This window comes from Mastigoproctus giganteus, chromosome 10 (genome assembly GCF_048544385.1).
Source record: "Mastigoproctus giganteus isolate SK-2022 chromosome 10, ASM4854438v1, whole genome shotgun sequence".
In the NCBI taxonomy this organism is placed as follows: domain Eukaryota; kingdom Metazoa; phylum Arthropoda; class Arachnida; order Uropygi; family Thelyphonidae; genus Mastigoproctus; species Mastigoproctus giganteus.
This window is the reverse complement of record NC_143584.1, coordinates 83,566,295-83,584,000: the sequence shown is the minus strand read 5'-3', so window position 1 is coordinate 83,584,000 and position 17,706 is coordinate 83,566,295. Positions and strand designations below refer to the sequence as shown.

Sequence of the window (17,706 nt, the reverse complement as noted above, 5' to 3'; positions counted from 1 at the left end):
GAAACGAAACGTAAAATAATAAAAAATAAACAAACAGGGAAGGGAAAGTAGCGGTAGTAGGACAAAAGGTAGTCGATAATTCCCTGTATAATTTAGTCAATTATATCATTAAACCCAATTAATAAAACATGATATAAATTTAAAATAATGCCAATTATACATAATTTAGCGGAACCCCCTCGAAAGGTACCACTTCCAAAAGACGTGAAATATCACCAAAAAAGGGTTAAAGAAACTACCAAAAAACTAAAATATCAAAATAATAGACTGACCATCATGCCCCATATCGACAGAGGACCACGAGGCCAATAATGGTCATGGAATCGCTGCATTTCAATCGTCATACAAATCATCGCAAAGGCGGAAATATCGAAGAACCAAACCACACCTCCATTCTCCGATAGATCAACCAATGCAGAGGATTTGCATGGCGGTGGTCCTTATGCAGCGAAAAATAATCTATAGAACAGACAGCACTCTAGATCAGAGCCACACCACTGACATAATGCAAGCTTAACCAGCTTATATAATAGAAAGGAAAGAAATTCCATGACCATTATTGGCCTCGTGGTCCTCTGTCGATATGGGGCATGATGGTCAGTCTATTATTTTGATATTTTAGTTTTTTGGTAGTTTCTTTAACCCTTTTTTGGTGATATTTCACGTCTTTTGGAAGTGGTACCTTTCGAGGGGGTTCCGCTAAATTATGTATAATTGGCATTATTTTAAATTTATATCATGTTTTATTAATTGGGTTTAATGATATAATTGACTAAATTATACAGGGAATTATCGACTACCTTTTGTCCTACTACCACTACTTTCCCTTCCCTGTTTGTTTATTTTTTATTATTTTACGTTTCGTTTCGCTCTGCATTATTGCCGTACTACTGGCTGATGTTTATTTTAAATATCATATTTATTTTAATTATCAGATATATATATATATATATATATATATTTTTTTTTTTTTAAACAAGTTGTTAAATAAGCTTATAATACAAGCAAACCTCACTTAACATATCATAATAGACAGTGATAGACTGGACAAGAAATTGACCACTGCATTTAAAAGAGTGCATTTTGCAGAAAGGGGGAGGGAATTTTGGAATATCATGGTGGATGGCAGTCAAATGTACTGATGGGTTATGGCAGAGATGTCAAAATAAGAACTGTTCAGAGGCAGTGCAAGTGGTTTTCACAGGTTAAGTATCACACCATTCATTATTATTTTCATGGGAGTTTAACAATGTTAATCTGTAAAAGATTCAAACACTTGAAGGATGCATACAGGGTTCATGATAAGACAATGCAAGGCCCAGTGCAGCTGTTTTTCCGAAGCCCATGATTCTTTTGGCTCTATTCTCATGCATTTGCATTACATATATATATATAATTAAAAATAATATATTATTAGGAAAAAAAGAGAAAATAAAAATAAAAATAAGATAAAGAAAGAAAGAAGGGTAAGTGTCAGAGGCTGCTAAGCATAACCAATCACATGATGCCTAAGGCATAATGAAAGTTAAATTAAAACCAATGAATATTAAAATGTGAATTTTTTAGAAATTTTTACTATATTCACATATTGCAAGGCTTATGCAATCTGCCACAACATATTCATACTTTAATTTTCAATAATAATTTAATTTAACATGCACATGCGCGCGCGCACGCACGCACACACACACACACACACACACACACCACAGGGCACTTGAATTAAAATGTACCAGATGTATCTCACTTATTTAGGTTTAGGCAATTTGTCATCTGGACCTTTTTTGTCAACTGGGCTGAAATTTTTGAATATGATGTTTAAATTGGACTGTATTACCATTTAGATTTCATTATTTCTAAATTTAAAATTTAGCCTAATCAACTGCTTTTTTAAATTGATGGGAAAAAAAATCTAAAAAAAAAAAAAAAAAACTATTTAAATTGATGGGAAAAAAACTATACAAGAACACTAAGTTTTAATTGTTTATACAGAAGTGTTGTCAATAGAATGAGTGAAATCAAACTGCTGGTTAGGACAAATAATGCTGACATAATAGAGCTTAAGGAAACATGGTGCCCCCCCAGAGATAGGGGATGATAAGTTTCAGTACGGTAGGTATAATGTATTCAGGAAGAATAGGGAAGATATCAGGGGTGGTGGGGTCATGTTTCTTATCAAAAACCTGAGCATGACGAAAGCTTTCCTAGATTCAGACGTTTCGCATGCTAGTATAGAATCCGTATGGTGTGAGATAGTTGGAAGCAAATGTATAATGAGAGTGGGAGGCCAGATGATTGTAAAGATTATGATGAGAGCCTCTACATGCAAATGGGATGGGCAAGTAAGCATCAATGCCTTATTATGGGTGATTCTAATTTTAATTTACCTCTAATTGAGTGGAACAAATGGGAAGGAAACTCCACATGGTGACAAAATTTTTAAATCAACTAGATGATTATTATTTGTATCAACATGTTAGGGAAAGTACTAGGGAAAAGTACACCCTAGACTTCATCATCACCCATGAACCAGATGATATAATAGGACTGACAGTACCAGAACCAATAGCAGGAAGTGATTACAGAGTTTTGCGATGGACAGTGAAGAGAGAGAGGTAGCAGTAGTTAAAGGCAAAGGAATGGGTTATAATATCAGGAAAGGAAATTACAAAAGCTTAAGATGCTATGTGGCCTCTATTAACTGGGTAGATTGTTGTTGCTTGTTTGTTATTTGGTTTTTAGGAGCATAAGCAACTAAGGCCATATTGCTCCGGGGATATGCTGTGGTCATTCCCTGACCTTTCTGCATCCCCCATATTTGGTGGTCACGGGCTCGAACCCCAGTCTAATCAAGAAGTGTGTGCTACGCACTGCTGCTCCTGCCCACCTGGCTATGGAGATGGCAACTGGGTAGATATATGTCACAGAGAGGGAATACAATTCAATTATGGTATACTTTAAAACATTAATCACAGAAGCCTTGAATGCTTACATACCATTAAAAAAAAAACTCCACGAGGAAGATTCCAAGTTGGATGAATAAGGAAGTTGACAAGATTACTTGAGCAGGAGCAGAAAAACAGCATGAAAAAGTTAAAGAGCAATAAAAAGTACTGAAGCTTATAACAGCTACAAATTGATCTGTAATTAATAGTGGCACAGAAAATGTTAGGCTGGAAAATGCAGATTATGAGAAATAACTGGCAAAGAGAGCAAAGAGTGGGAATAAGGAATTCTTCACATATATAAATGCAAAAAAAAAAAAAAAAGAGGTCAAATCAGATTGGACCCTTATGTAATCGACATGGGATAGTATTAGATACCACAGCTGAAGTTGCAGATGAACTCAAAATTTACTTAGCATCAATATTTACAGATGTAAAACCTTCTTGTGTCAATGAGAAATTATGGGAGTGAAGTTGAAAAAAATGTAATTAATGATGTTGAAATCTCACACATTTATTTAATGAAAAAACTTTTGAGCCTACACGCCAGTAAGGCACCTGGGGTTGATAGCATACACCCTATAATATTAAGGGAAGCAGCAAGTGAGTGCATTGAACCATACTAATTATGAGAGCATCACTGGACTCAGCAGTAATTCCGTTGGACTGGAAAAGTGCCAGTGTATATCCAATACATAAGGGCAGTTCTAAGGGTGAAGTGGGAAATTACTGGCAGGTCAGCCTAACTTCAGTAATAGGGAAAATTATGGAGACTATGATCAAGGGTGGAATTCAGGATCACTTAGATATAAATGGAATTCTGAAGGATACTCAGCATGGTTTTGTAAAGGGAAAATCATTAACTAATCTGGTTAGCAATTTTCACAGAGTCACTCAAGAGCTCGACATAGGGAATAATTTCAACATAATTTATTTGGATTTCATGAGAGGTTATAAATTGGAACAGGTTGGAATCACAGGGAAAATCATTAGATGGATAGACAGATAAGGAATTCTTCACATATGTAAATGCAAAAAAAAGAGGTCAAATCAGATTGGACCCTTATGTAATGGACGTGGGCTTCAAGGCAGGAGACAGAGGGTTGTGATAAATGGTTATTTTTCAGATAGGGTTGATGTAAGAAGTGTGGTTCTCCAAGGATCAGTATTAGGACCACTGTTGTTATTGATTTCCATAAATGACATCGATGAAGGGACAGAGGATGTCTAAATTTGCAGATGATGTAAAGATTGGTAGAGTAGTTAATGATCATCAACCAAGCCAGAGCTTCTTCAGAGTGACCTAGACAGAATTCAGGGATGGTCAGAAAAATGGCAGCTAGGCTTTAATACAACAAAGTGAAAGACATTACCCCTGAGGAACAGTAACCCCAAGATAACTTGGTGTTGTTCAACTAAAGCCCAAAGTGGAGGAAAGGGACTTGGATGTTACGACTTGGTCAGACTTGAAGTTCTCCGAGCATTGTAGACAGGTTGCAAAGAAGACCCCATGGTGTCCTATCAATGATTTATCGAAGTAGAGATAAGGACATCATATTCCAATTATATAAGGCTATTGTTAGACCGCACTTGGAACACCATGTTCAAGTATGGAGACTGCACTGAAAGAAAGACATTGTGCTTCTTGAAAGTGTCTAAAGATGGGTAACTCGCCTGGTGAGATCGGCAAATGGGCATCCATATGAGAATGAAATTTTTCATGGTTATAAATGATTCTAGAACTAGGGGCCATAAAGTCAAGTTACGGGGGGGGGGGGGAGATGTTTAGACTGGATTGTAGGAAGTTTTATTTTAGCCAGTGAGTGATAAATTACTGGAATAAGTTACCTACATGGGTGGTAGAGGCTGGCAGTTTGGGGAAATTCAAAGGTCAGCTGGATACTTACCTACTGGAAGAGAGAAGAGGGTTGTCTATTTCCTTTTCTCTTATTAAATTTTTTTTTCATTCGTTTTCTTCTTATTATTATTTTTATTTTTATTTTTTTATTTTATATTATATATTTATTTATTTTTATTATTTTTTTTTTTTTGGCTGGTGCAGCATAAGTATAAAGCTTCCCAGCACCATATGGCTGTTACTAATGCTAATATTAACTCTCAATCAGTATTAGACTACTGCTAGCCACATACTCTAAAATCTTCAAGTGAGAAAAGAGATGAAAAATATTCTGTTTATCAGCTATCTGTAGAGGATCATCAGTGGTTATAGCTTTCATTTTATAATCATAGTTACGAGATCTGCCTTAAACATGTCACAGGGTATCGTGACTCACACGGAAATAGCCTATGGCTATTTATGGGTAAATCATTATTTAATCCGTTGCGGAACCTGTGGAATGTTTTCCAAGGAAGACCTGGTGACTAATCATAGCTCACCTGGGGATTCTTTCCTTTGTGATCGATGTGAGGAGTGCACCAATCTTAAATTACAATTTGGTGCACTGATGGAACAATTTGAGTCCCTGAAAAAATGGGTGCTTGCCCTCGAGAATAATGCATCTGGGAGCTTGTCAGGGACTCAAGACTCCAGCAATCTACCAAGTGAGGCACACCCGATTTGGGCCTCAAAACAGAAAAACCAAGTGCAAACTACTCTAGTTAAAAAGGACATTGTTTTATTAGGAGACTCCATTGTCAGGGAAACAGGGAATATTTTTTGTAATAAGGATAGGTGGAGTAGAACCAGGGTATGTCTGCTGGGAGCAACTATTAATGATGTCACCAACAGATTGTCACATTTTAAGGGGGGTAAAGAGAATATTATTATTCATTTGGGGACTAATGACATTAACGATCTGACGATATGTTGGAAAAATACAGGACCATGCTGAGGAAATGCCGCGAGCTCGGCCACAATGTCTATGTGTCTGCAATTCTGTCCAGACAGGATAGGAGGGAAGTTTTTTTTTTTTTTTTTTTGGTAGTTGTTGGCACATCGGCTTCTGTGGCCATAGTGCACCTCCCAAAGTTTTTGCAAAACTTTGATCCAAGCCCGAGACGGGATTCGAACCCGCAAACTTTGGGTTGCCAGGCAGGCACTTTACCCACCTGGCTAGCCCGGTCAGCAGGATAGGAGGGATTATATGTTAAAAGCCTTGTGGATTAACTCAAGACTTGAAGGACTCTGCAAGGCTTTAGGGGGGAAATTTCTATCAGCATGGCCCACACTTGTTGGTAGAAGGAATTTGTTTTGTAGAGATGGGATACACTTAAACAAAGGTGGTGCAAGAGTTTTTGCCAGTATTATTAAGGCCTTAAAGGTTCAGAGAAACTGCTAGTTGGGGGGATGTGGGTAATACTGAGACGTGTTTATCTGATAATATTGGTCAAAGTAACTCTTGCACATACCTCAAGGGTTCTTATCTGTTACCCCAACTGGACATATTATCTAGATGTTCTAGATAAGATATATATCTATCTAGATATACCATCATCAATATAAATAATATTGATGATGGTATATCAAGCTTAATGTCCAAGTTTGCAGACGATACAAAGGTTGGCAGGGTTGTTAAGGACACTATTGACGCTATGCTGCTGCAACAGGATCTGGAAAGGTTGAGCAGATGGGCTGAGAGTTGGCAAATGAAGTTTAATGTTGTTTCATTTTCATTTTGACAAATGTAAATGTCTATGTGTCTGGGAAATAGCAACCCCAGAGCAACATATCAACTCTGTGGTACTACACTGACAGTGGTAGAGAATGAAAAGGACCTGGGGATAATTATGCAGGAAGATATGAAGTTCTCTGAGCAGTGCAGACGGGCTGCAAGAGTAGCTCATGGTGTCTTATCAATGATATACAGGAATTTTTCTAGCAGGGATAAGGAGGTGATTATTCCCTTGTACAAGGCAATGGTCAGGCCACACCTTGAGTACTGTATACAGGTCTGGAGGCCTCATTTCAAGAAGGATGTAGAGCTGCTGGAACGAGTACAGAGAAGGGCAACAAGATTAGTGAATGGAACAAAGGGTTGCTCTTACGAAGAAAGGCTTAAGTTTGGCAAATTACGGTGTCTGGAGACTAGGCACCGGCGAGATGATCTGATAGAGGTGTATAAAGCCTTGAATGGTTTGAGCATGCTCAATGCTAATGGGATTCTGCCTCTTGCTCAGAATAATCACCTGAGAGGGCATAAATTCAAATTGAGGAGACAGATATAGAATAGATGTGCGGAAATTTGACTTTAGCCAGCGGGTAGATGGTTAGTGGAACAGATTTCCATCCCTTGTTGTGGAAGTTGATATCCTAAATAAGTTTAAGGCTCAGCTGGACAGGTATTTCGAACGAACGGAGGGGTGAAGTTGAAGGTTTTTTTTTTTTTTTTTTTTTGGCTGATGCTGCATAAGCTTGCTTTCTTGCATCATATGCCTCTACTAATGCTAATGTTCCTGGGGGCAGAAATGTTTCAAGTGAGCGGGAAGCTAATTCCAGGGAAGAGAACCTAAAAAACTTCAAGGGTTGTGTTAGGGTTATTAAATATACAAGAACAGTAAGTCTTAATTGTTTATATAGTAATGTTAGAAGTGTCGTCAATAAAATGAGTGAATTCGAACTGCTGGTTAAAACATAAAAGTAACGCGGACATAATAGGGCTTACGGAGACATGGTGCCACCCGGAAATTGGGGATGATGAGTTTCAGTACGGCTTGTATAATGTATTTAGGAAGGATAGGGTAGATAGTAGGGGTAGTAGGGTAATGCTTCTTATCGGAAGCAGCCTGAGTGCGACGATAGCTTTCCCAGATTCAGATGTTTCACATGCTAGTATAGAATCTGTATGGTGTGAGATAGTTGGAAACAAAGGTATAATGTGAGTAGGAGTAATCTACAGACCAAGTGATTGTGAAGATTATGACGAAAGCTTCTACATGAAAATGGAATGGGCAAGTAAGCGTCCATGTCTTATTAAGGGTGATTTCAATTTTCCTCTAATTGATTGGAGTAAATGGAAAGGAAACTCGACATGGGGAACAAAATTTTTAAATCAACTAGATGACTGTTATTTGTATCAACATGTCAGGGAAAGTACTAGAGAAAAGAATATCCTAGACCTCATTATCACCCATGAATCAGATGACATAACAGGGCTGACAGTAGAGGAACCAGTAGCAGGAAGTGATCACGGAGTTCTATGGTGGATGATGATGAGAGAGGTAGCAGCAGTAAAAGGCAAAGGAATGGTTTTAATTTCAGAAAAGGAAATTATGATGCCTTAAGGTACTACATGGCCTCTATTAATTGGGTAGATATCGTGCAGAGAATGAATACATTTGAACTGCGGTACGCTTTTAAAACATTAATCACAGATGCCTTGAATGCGTATTTACCATTAAAAAAATACTCCACGAGGGGGTGGGGGGAGTTCCAAGTTGGATGAATAGTGAAGTTGCCACATTACTTCAGCAGAAAAAGGTGGCATGGAAAAGTTACAGAGCAATAAAAAGTACTGAAGCCTATAACAGCTACAAGATGATCTGTAACAGAGCCACAGAAAAGGTTCAACAGGCAAAGGCAGTTTATGAGAAATCACTAGCAAACAGAGCAAAGGGGGGGGGGGGATAAGGAACTCTTCATATATATAAATGCCAAAAAGAGCAGGACAAACCAGATTGGACCTTTACGTTAGGGAATGGGGATAGTATTAAATACACCAGCTACCGTTGCAGATGAACTCAACAGTTATTTTGCATCGATATTTACAAATGAAAAACCTTTTGTGGCAATGGGAAATTGTGGGAGCAAAGTTGAAAAATATGTAATTAATGATATTGAAATTTCGCAAGATTATTTAATGAAAAAACTTTCGAGCCTACAAGCCAGTAAGGCTCCTGGAGTTGATGGAATAAACCCTATAATCTTAAGGGAGGCGGCAAGTGAATGCATTGAACCACTGAGGATAATTATGCGAGCATCACTGGACTCTGGCGAGATTCCCTTGGATCGGAAAAGTGCCAATGTATCTCCCATACAAAAGGATGGCTCTAAGAGTGAAGTGGGATATTATCGACCTGTCAGTCTCACTTCAGTGGTAGGGAAAATCATGGAGGCAATGATCAAGGGTGGAATTCAGGATCATTTGGATCGAATTGAAATTCTCAAGGATACTCAGCATGGTTTTGTAAAGGGAAAAATCATGTTTAATAGATCTGGTTTGCTATTTTGAAACGGTCAATCACGAGCTGGATTTAGGGAATAATTTCGACATTGTTTATTTAGATTTCAGCAAAGCTTTTGACTCAGTCCCACATGAGCAGTTGCTTTATAAGCTGGAACAGGTTGGAATCACTGGGAAAATCCTTATATGGAATGCAGGATGGCTTCAGGGCAGGAGGCAGAGGATTGTGATAAATGGCTATTCCTCAGATTGGGTTAATGTAAGAAGTGGGGTTCCCCAAGGATCAGTATTAGGACAACTGTTGTTTTTAATTTTCATAAACGACATCGATGAAGGGATAGAGGATGTCTAAATTTGCAGATGATGTAAAGATTGGTAGAGTAGTTAATGATCACTGGCAATCTGAGCTTATTCAGAGAGACCTAGATAGACTTCAGGAATGGTCAGAAAAATGGCAGCTATGCTTTAATCCAACAAAGTGTAAGGTATTACCTGCTGGGAAACAGTAATCCCAAAATAACTTATTCACTTGGTGGAGTTTAAGTAAACCCAGTACTGGAGGAAAGGGGCTTGAGTGTTACGATACGGTCAGACATGAAATTCTCTGAGCATTGTAAACAGGTTGCAAGGAAGGCCCATGGTGTCCTATCGATGATCTATCGAACTTTAGCAAGTAGAGATAGGGATGTGATAATCCCATTATATAAGGCTTTTGTTAGACCACACTTGGAATATTGTGTTCAAGTATGGAGACTGCACCTAAAGAAAGACATCGAGCTTCCTGAAAGGGTGCAAAGACGGGTAACTCGCCTGGTGAGATCGCCAAAAGGGCATCCTTATGAAGAAAGACTTTGAATAGGTAGGTTGCAGAGTTTGGGAACTAGACACCTTAGAGGAGATTTGATTGAGATGTTTAACGCTCTGAGAAGCATCAGTAAAATGAATGAGGGCGAAATTTTAAAGATTATAAATGATGCTAGAACTAGGGGACATAAATTCAAGTCTAAAAAAAATGTTTAGACTGGATTGCAGGAAGTTTTATTTTAGCCGGCAAGTTATAAATTACTGGAATAAGATGCCTACGTGGGTGGTAGAGGCTGACAGTTTGGGGAAATTGAAAGGTCATCTGGATAGTACCTTCAGGTCAGGGAAGTGCATAGGATGATAGGTTTAATTTCCTTTTCTTTTATTAATTATTATTATTTTTTTATTTTTTTTTATCATTGTTTTATTCGTTTTTTTTTTTTTTTTTTTGGCTGGTGCAGCATAAGCCATAGGCTTTCTTGCACCATGCGGCCATTACTAATACTAATATCCAGTGGATTAATTTGGTTAATTCCTTCCTTTCTGGGTTAACATACACAAAGAATTCTTTTGCTTTATTAGGCAAAGACTTCTCAGAATCTGCATTAATCTGCCTACCATCCTGAGTAACTTTTTTGTGCTCATTTTACTGAACACTATTCCCCGACAATTTATAATCATCCCAAGCACTTTTCTTCTCTGCCAGCAAGCTCATCAGTTCATCTGACTTCCATCTTGAACAATATCTCTAAGTTGCTATAAAAATGCTTGGTGACCTTTATTCAGCCTTAATACTTAGCTAACAAGTCCCATTTGGCATTCACATTTTTCAACATTAGCTGATCCCACTGAAAAGAGTTTAATAAATGTGTGAGCCCATTATAATTACCTTTACAAAAACCATTTCCTTTATCCTTGACAGCAGTTATTTCTTTGACTAAATCCCACATAAATATGCTATGATCAATGCCACTTATTTACTTGGAAACTAGCATTAGTAATGGCAAATTGTGCAAGAAAGCAAGCATATACAGCATCAACCAAAATAAATAAACTACTAATTTCACCTATGCATCCCCTCCAGTAGTATGACTAGTTTTTCCTTGAATTTTTATTCAAGCTATCAACTTCTGCAACAGTAGATGGAAGTTTTTTCCAGCAATCAATCACTCACTGGTTAAAGACAACTTCTGCACATCTATTGTTGTCGTTGTTTGTGGATTTATGGCACAAAAGCTGCTTCAGCTATGCTGTGCCTATTCAAGTTTAGCTTTCATTGGTTAAGTTGTTATTGACATTGGCGTATTAGATGTGGTTGGTAAGATTTATTAAATTGAGGAAAGCAAAGAATTCACATCTGATTACTCTCCAAGGATAAGTTTAAGCATTAACCATTCATGTGCATGTGATTTGAAAGCTGACTGGCAGGCTATTTTGTAGCATGGGCACTCTTATGATTACATGCTTTACTCGAAATGACACTGAGGTCATTGTGCAGGATCTTTCATAAGGAAGTAAGAAATGTGTTTCCGATACAAAGCTGTGTGTACCTGTTTGTGTCTGTTTTGAGCAAAAACTCGATTTCAAGTGATAACAGATTATACCAGATGTTTAATCTGGTATAATCTGTTATTTGTTTGGTTTGTGTCCATATGTTCTCAGAGGCTTTTTCGAACGGCATGGGTAAAGTAATTGTATGGGACTTTATGCACGAGAGGATTTACATTTGATGGATGCTTAGTAGCTTGGTCAGCACACTCACTGCCCAGTATTCCAGAATGTCCAGGAATCCAAGTGAATCAAACACTTTGTTGTTTTGTTTTGGGGCGAGTTCAGCAAGAGAGAATTTTTCTCCAATATGGACAAGTAGGATGATTTTCTAGCTGTAAGGCATATATTGCACTTAATGAGTAAGTAAAAATGATACTTCTTGCAAGGGAAGTTTTGTCAATGTAATCTAGAGCCAGACTAATAGCAATAACTCTACACTATATATAATGCATTCTATGGGAAGCACAAAAGAAATTATAGTTTGGCAGGACTACTGTTGCACCTATGTGTGTATCCATTTTGGAGCCATCAGTGTACACATGAGAGCAGATTGAGAACTGCACTGCATAAGTGGAATATAGCTGTTTCACATGTTGTTGTGGGATGGCGTTTTGTTTTCATTTTGTGAATCCATGTTGCAATTGAATGAAGTGATTTTAAGTACGTTCCACTGCCAAAGTAATCCTTTTAGTCGGATATCTGTTGATTTGCATCGGCTAGATTTATTATTATATCAAGTTTCCCACTTTGGGTTACACAGATATTTCCATGCTAGATGTTTGAGAAGACTTTGGATTTTTAAAGCATAGTTCTGAAGCAGAACTTGTCTACGAGAATATCGAGAGAGAGTTGATAGATCTCTATGTATGAACTGTACACAGGTGATATACGAAATGTTCTGGAAATAACATGTAATGTGCTATGATGTATAGGGTCTGAACAATTTAAAACGCTTTTCCTAGCCGATGAATATATGAGGGAACCATAATCTAATTTAGATCTTATTACTGCATGATAAATACGTGGCAGTGAGTAATGATCAGCTCCCCATGTCATGGCAGATACTGTGTGTGGGAGAATGTTTAATTTATTTAGCCAAACTGTGTGTGGATATTTTATGTGTTCTAGGAAATTTAATTTGTTATCCATGGTTAATTCTAGAAGCCAGATACTATGTTTGAATGGGATTTGTTGATTGTTTATTCTTAGTTCTGGATCAGAATGCATCTTTCATTTTCTGTAGAAGTGCATTGCTGTTGTCTTTTGTATTGAGATTTAATATCCATTATATGCAGTCCATGCCTATTTTATTTATAGCACATTGGAGCAATCTGTATCTATTGGCTGCATATTCTACACTGCACAGCTCTGTAAACAAGGAGTCATGTTTTATATTATTGTTATGAGTACTTGGATCTCAGAAATGAATTTTTATTTGCTAGTCAAAATCTTGCTCACCTGACTAAGGGCAATGAGGCTCAATTAATTAAGACTGAGGAAGATTTTCAGGCTTTCCAAAATTTTTCCAGAGAAGATTAGTGCTGCTTGAACTTGAGGAAAGAAGAGTATAAGGCTTATAGACTATCATCTCATGTTGACTTCGTAAGATCAGTGGCCCCTTGCACCACTTTGGTCTAATTTATTTTATATGGCTCATGCCATGTGCTTGTCCTGTAATTCGCTGTGCCTCAATTTATATTTCTGTATATCATATAACTCTGTATATGACATTTATCTGTATATCATAAGAAGGTGTATAATACATATGTGTATAATACATATATGTATATAGCGGAGTTGCCAGTTTCTGTCTGGGGGGGCCGCTTGCTATTAAAAATTAAAAAAAAAAAAATAAATAATGTGCTCAGAATCTCAACTACAACGACCCTGATATAGAAACCACCATTCACACTTGAAGAGCTAAATGCTGCACTGTAAAGAATGTACAAGTGCCCAGGGTCCGAACTTGTTGAGATCGAGGTCAAACTTGCTACTACTACACCCAATCATTTCCTCATGCTCTACAACAAGTGCTTGTCCAAAGGGGTCTTCCCTGCTCCCTGGAAAATAGCCAATATCCGATTAATCCTCAAAAATATGGTCAAACCACCTCACCTGCCCAGAGCTTACCATCCAACTGCTCTTTTGTTTTAGTTTGGAAAGCTTTTTGAGTGCTTCCTCCTCCAACTCATCTCACACTACCAAAATAAAAACCTGGATTCACAAAAGCAGTATGAATTCAAAACTGGCTAGAGCACAATGGACACAATCTCCCCTACTCTATTTTAGCACTAACAACACTGAAGAGAAATACTTCCTTGCAGTTACTGTCAATTTCTGTGAAGCATTTGATCACTTTTAGTGGCCTGCCCTCGCACGCCTCTGCCAAGCTTAATTCAGCTCCCACTCAATCTCTATTCTTGACTTCAGCACCACTTGCAGGATAGGCATATCTTAGTCACCACCATCCTTCAGCAGACTACACAATTGTGCAGTCAGCTGAAAGATGGTGGTGTCTGAGATCCAGTTTCCAGAGAATGCCCACAGTGCTCAGTTTTGCTGCCATTCTTGTTGTCAATAGTCCTCAATGAATTCCTCTCCAATGATCTGGGCAGGATCAACTGCATTGCCTTCAACAACTTTATACTCACAGTGCTTGCTAACAAAAGGGCCATTCTTGAGGAGTGAGCTAATGTTGCCATCAACACCTTTTTCACTTGAACATAGGAAAATTAACTATATCATCTGAAAAGACCAACGTTATACTACTCAAGAGCAAAGACAGTACAAAAAGAGTTCCACTCTCATCCATCTACTAATGGAAACTAAATATCTTGGAATAGTTATTTACAGAAAACTCACCTTCAATGTGCATCTTAATCACCTCAGCATCAAAATCAGGAAATATGCTGCTATGCATATTTCCTGTTACTCGTTCTGGCTGAGGTCTCTGTGAGAAAACCTCAAAATTATTATATAAAGCCATCTTTATATCCATCTTATTATTCTACATGCTGGCACCTGGTGCCATACTTGCCAACAACTCCAGAAAGTTTCAATATATACAGAGGACCACATTGACTGCATTATCCCAGGCATGCTGTACTGTCAGCACACAAGCTCTGCAAGTGTTGAAGGGAGCATTCCCCCCTTGATCTTGAGGTTGTCTGCTGGATGCTGTTATACCACCTGTGCAAGGGAATCTGCTACCACATTCCTGGACATTGCAAATGATGAAACTAGCAATATATCACTGAAGGGAAAGAATATGCTCCCAGCTTCTCCAAATCTTGCAGAAGTATTAAAATGATACCATGAATGGGGTAACTACTAAAAGTTCTTCCACAGGTCACTATGACATATCCTAAACATCCTCTCTGGTTTATGCCAGGCCTGTATGTCTTATTTCTTTTGACAGGACATGGTTCCTTGAAATCAAAGCTTGCCAGCCTTGGCGTATTTAAAGGCCCTATCTGCTCATGTGGCAGAATGGAGGACTGGGCACACATCCTCTATCCCTGCCCTCACTAAGAATAACTACAAGCCAAGCTAATCACCACAGTTCATGTCCTCCTTATTATGTTGGAATTCGAGTTAATCCAAGAACAGGAACATACAATGCTCTATCTTGCTTTGCTTATGATTCCTGTCTCAGAAACTTACCTCAGAAACCTACTGACAGCTGAAACAGGTACAGCTGAACCTGTTACCAAAAGATGGCTCTATCCAAGGCTGTCTTTTATGCATTATTACTTCTGCTCAACCGAACTCAATCTGACCTGATAATTGCTGGAACTGACTGATACCTGCTGTGTTCAGCATCCTGCTGGATACCTCAGACTAGGATTGTCAACATTCAACCTGACTGCTGAAATTCACATGTATTTTTTTTTCTCCTGTTGTTGCAAACTGCTGACACAATCCATACAGATCCCTACAGGAGCCCCACATCAACAGTGAACACCCATAAGGACCGCAAGTCACATCCTTCATTTTTTGGACCTTATGTTTTCTCTGCTGCTCCTCCCACAGGTAGGCGGTACACTTCTGCACTCTTGTAATCACCCCCCCCACCACAATCAATGGAACCTTACACTTCTCAACAAAACTTACATGCTAACACTAGTGGTTAATAGCCATGAATGACATCTATAATGGAATGGGGCAATGTCCCACCAACTCAACCAGGATCACCAATTAGAATACTGGACTTGACTACACATAATGGAATTTTCTATATAGGGATAGCAGGGTGTTGATTCCCATCAGCTAGCCCTCTATGAGGGCTAGCTGATGGGAATCAACACCCTGCTATCCCTATATAGTAATTAAAAATAAAATTTTTAACAATATAGCCTAAGATATGTGTGTAACCATAACCTATAAAGTCCCTAATTATTATTATTATTATTATTAGCCACATGGTACAAGGAAGCCTGAGGCTTATGCTGCACCAGCCAAAAAAAAAAAAAAAATTCCCAAGTTACCCTGAGAGAGAGAGAGAGAAAGAGAGAGAGAGAGAGAGAAGTAAAAAGGAATCACCAAGAAAGAGAAGAATGATGATATCCAGCTCAGGACCCTGGGTTTGCCAAGCCCATACTCACCAGATGTGAGCCCCCGGGGTTAGTAACTATAATTAGTGAAGTCATACTAAATCAAATATTAACAAAATAACAAATCAAAAGTATCATAATGTCGTTACAGCATACGACTTACATTGGAAGGCATGTCAACTTGCGGCTAGTGCCTAAATATATGCTATCAATAACAACATGAACCGTCTGTTTCTGTGAGATATATGCCAGTCTCACCTTATTCATCATCATCAGCCATTTTCAATCCACTGCAGGATGAAGGCCTCTCCAGAAACTTTCCAGTTCCTTCTGTATTGTGCAATGGCCATCCATTTACTACCCACAAACTAATGAATTTCACATGTCCATCTCTGCTGTTGTCTTCAAGATTTTCTTCTAGCTCCTCTTGGGTACCATTCTGTTATTTTCTTAGTCAACTGGTCATCATGTCTTCGGGCTATGTGTCCTGCCCAAGACCATTTTAGTTCTTAGGTTTTGATAACAATGTCCTTTACTTGAGTTTGCTGCCTAATCCATGTGTTTCTCTTCTTATCTAACAGTCTGATTCCCAATATAATTCATTCCATTCTTCGCTGTGTAGTTCTCAGCTTCTCTTCCATTCTTTTGGTGAATGCCAAAGTTTCACTTCCATAAGTCATGATGGGGAGTATACACTGGTTCATTATTTTACGTTTCAGACAAATTGGGATATTGTTCCTCAATATGTGACTATATATCCTGAAAGCTATCCATTCAAAATCTATTCTTCTCTTGACTTCTGGCCATTTATCAAAGTTAGAGCTAATGACTTGTTCCAGACAAGTATATGACTCCATCTTTTTAATTACTGCTCCTTCAATCATTATATCCCTTTCTGTGGCATACTTGTTCATCATTACTTTTGTTTAAGTAATGATGAACAAGTGCTTACTAACACTGCATAACTGATTAAGATTTTCCTCTAATTCTTTGGGCTTGTGGCTTATGACCACAATATTATCTTCAAATCGTAAATGGTTTAGGTACTCTCCATTCACATTGACTCCTTTCTGCGACCAGTCTAATCTTGTGTCTCCTTGTCAAACTCCTTTCTCAATTTTGAATTTACTACTGTCTTTGTCTAGTATAATAAAGGAGGTAGCATTCTCATATATTTTCTTCAAAATCATAATATATGGGATATCTATACCTTGTCTTTCCAGTGCCCAAAACATTGCCTTATGCTGTATGGAGTCAAATCCCTTTTCATAATCCACAAATACCAGGCATAATGGTGTTTTATATTCATTTGCTTTCTCCATTAGCTGTGACATTACGTGAAAGTGATCCATTGTTGCGAATCCTGTCCTAAAGCCAGCTTGCTCTTTCAGTTGATTCTCATCAAGCATTCTTTCTAATGTTAGTGATGACCCTTCTGAACAAGTTGTAGACGTGGGATAACAAGCTAATTGGCTATAATTTCCAATTCCTGATTTATTTCCTTTCTTATGCAGCAAAACTATGATTGCATTATTCCATTCCTTAGGCATCACACCTTTTCTAATATATTTTGTGAAGGGTCTTGCTAGTTTTTGTGTCATGGCTCTTCCTCCCGATTTTAACAACTCTACAGTAACTTCATCCCCCCCCCCCAGGGCTTTCTGATTCTTCATTTTCTTCAATGCATGTTATCAGGTATGTTGTATGTGCTAC

The 17,706-nt window shown here is 38.1% G+C and overlaps 1 protein-coding gene across 4 annotated transcripts in view; it reads right to left on the bottom strand.

The window, feature by feature from the left end:
• c11.1 (maestro heat like repeat family protein c11.1) overlaps positions 1-17,706 on the bottom strand; it is a 1,259,325-nt gene that overhangs the window by 854,269 nt on the left and 387,350 nt on the right. The gene's annotated exons all lie outside the window — the stretch shown is intronic.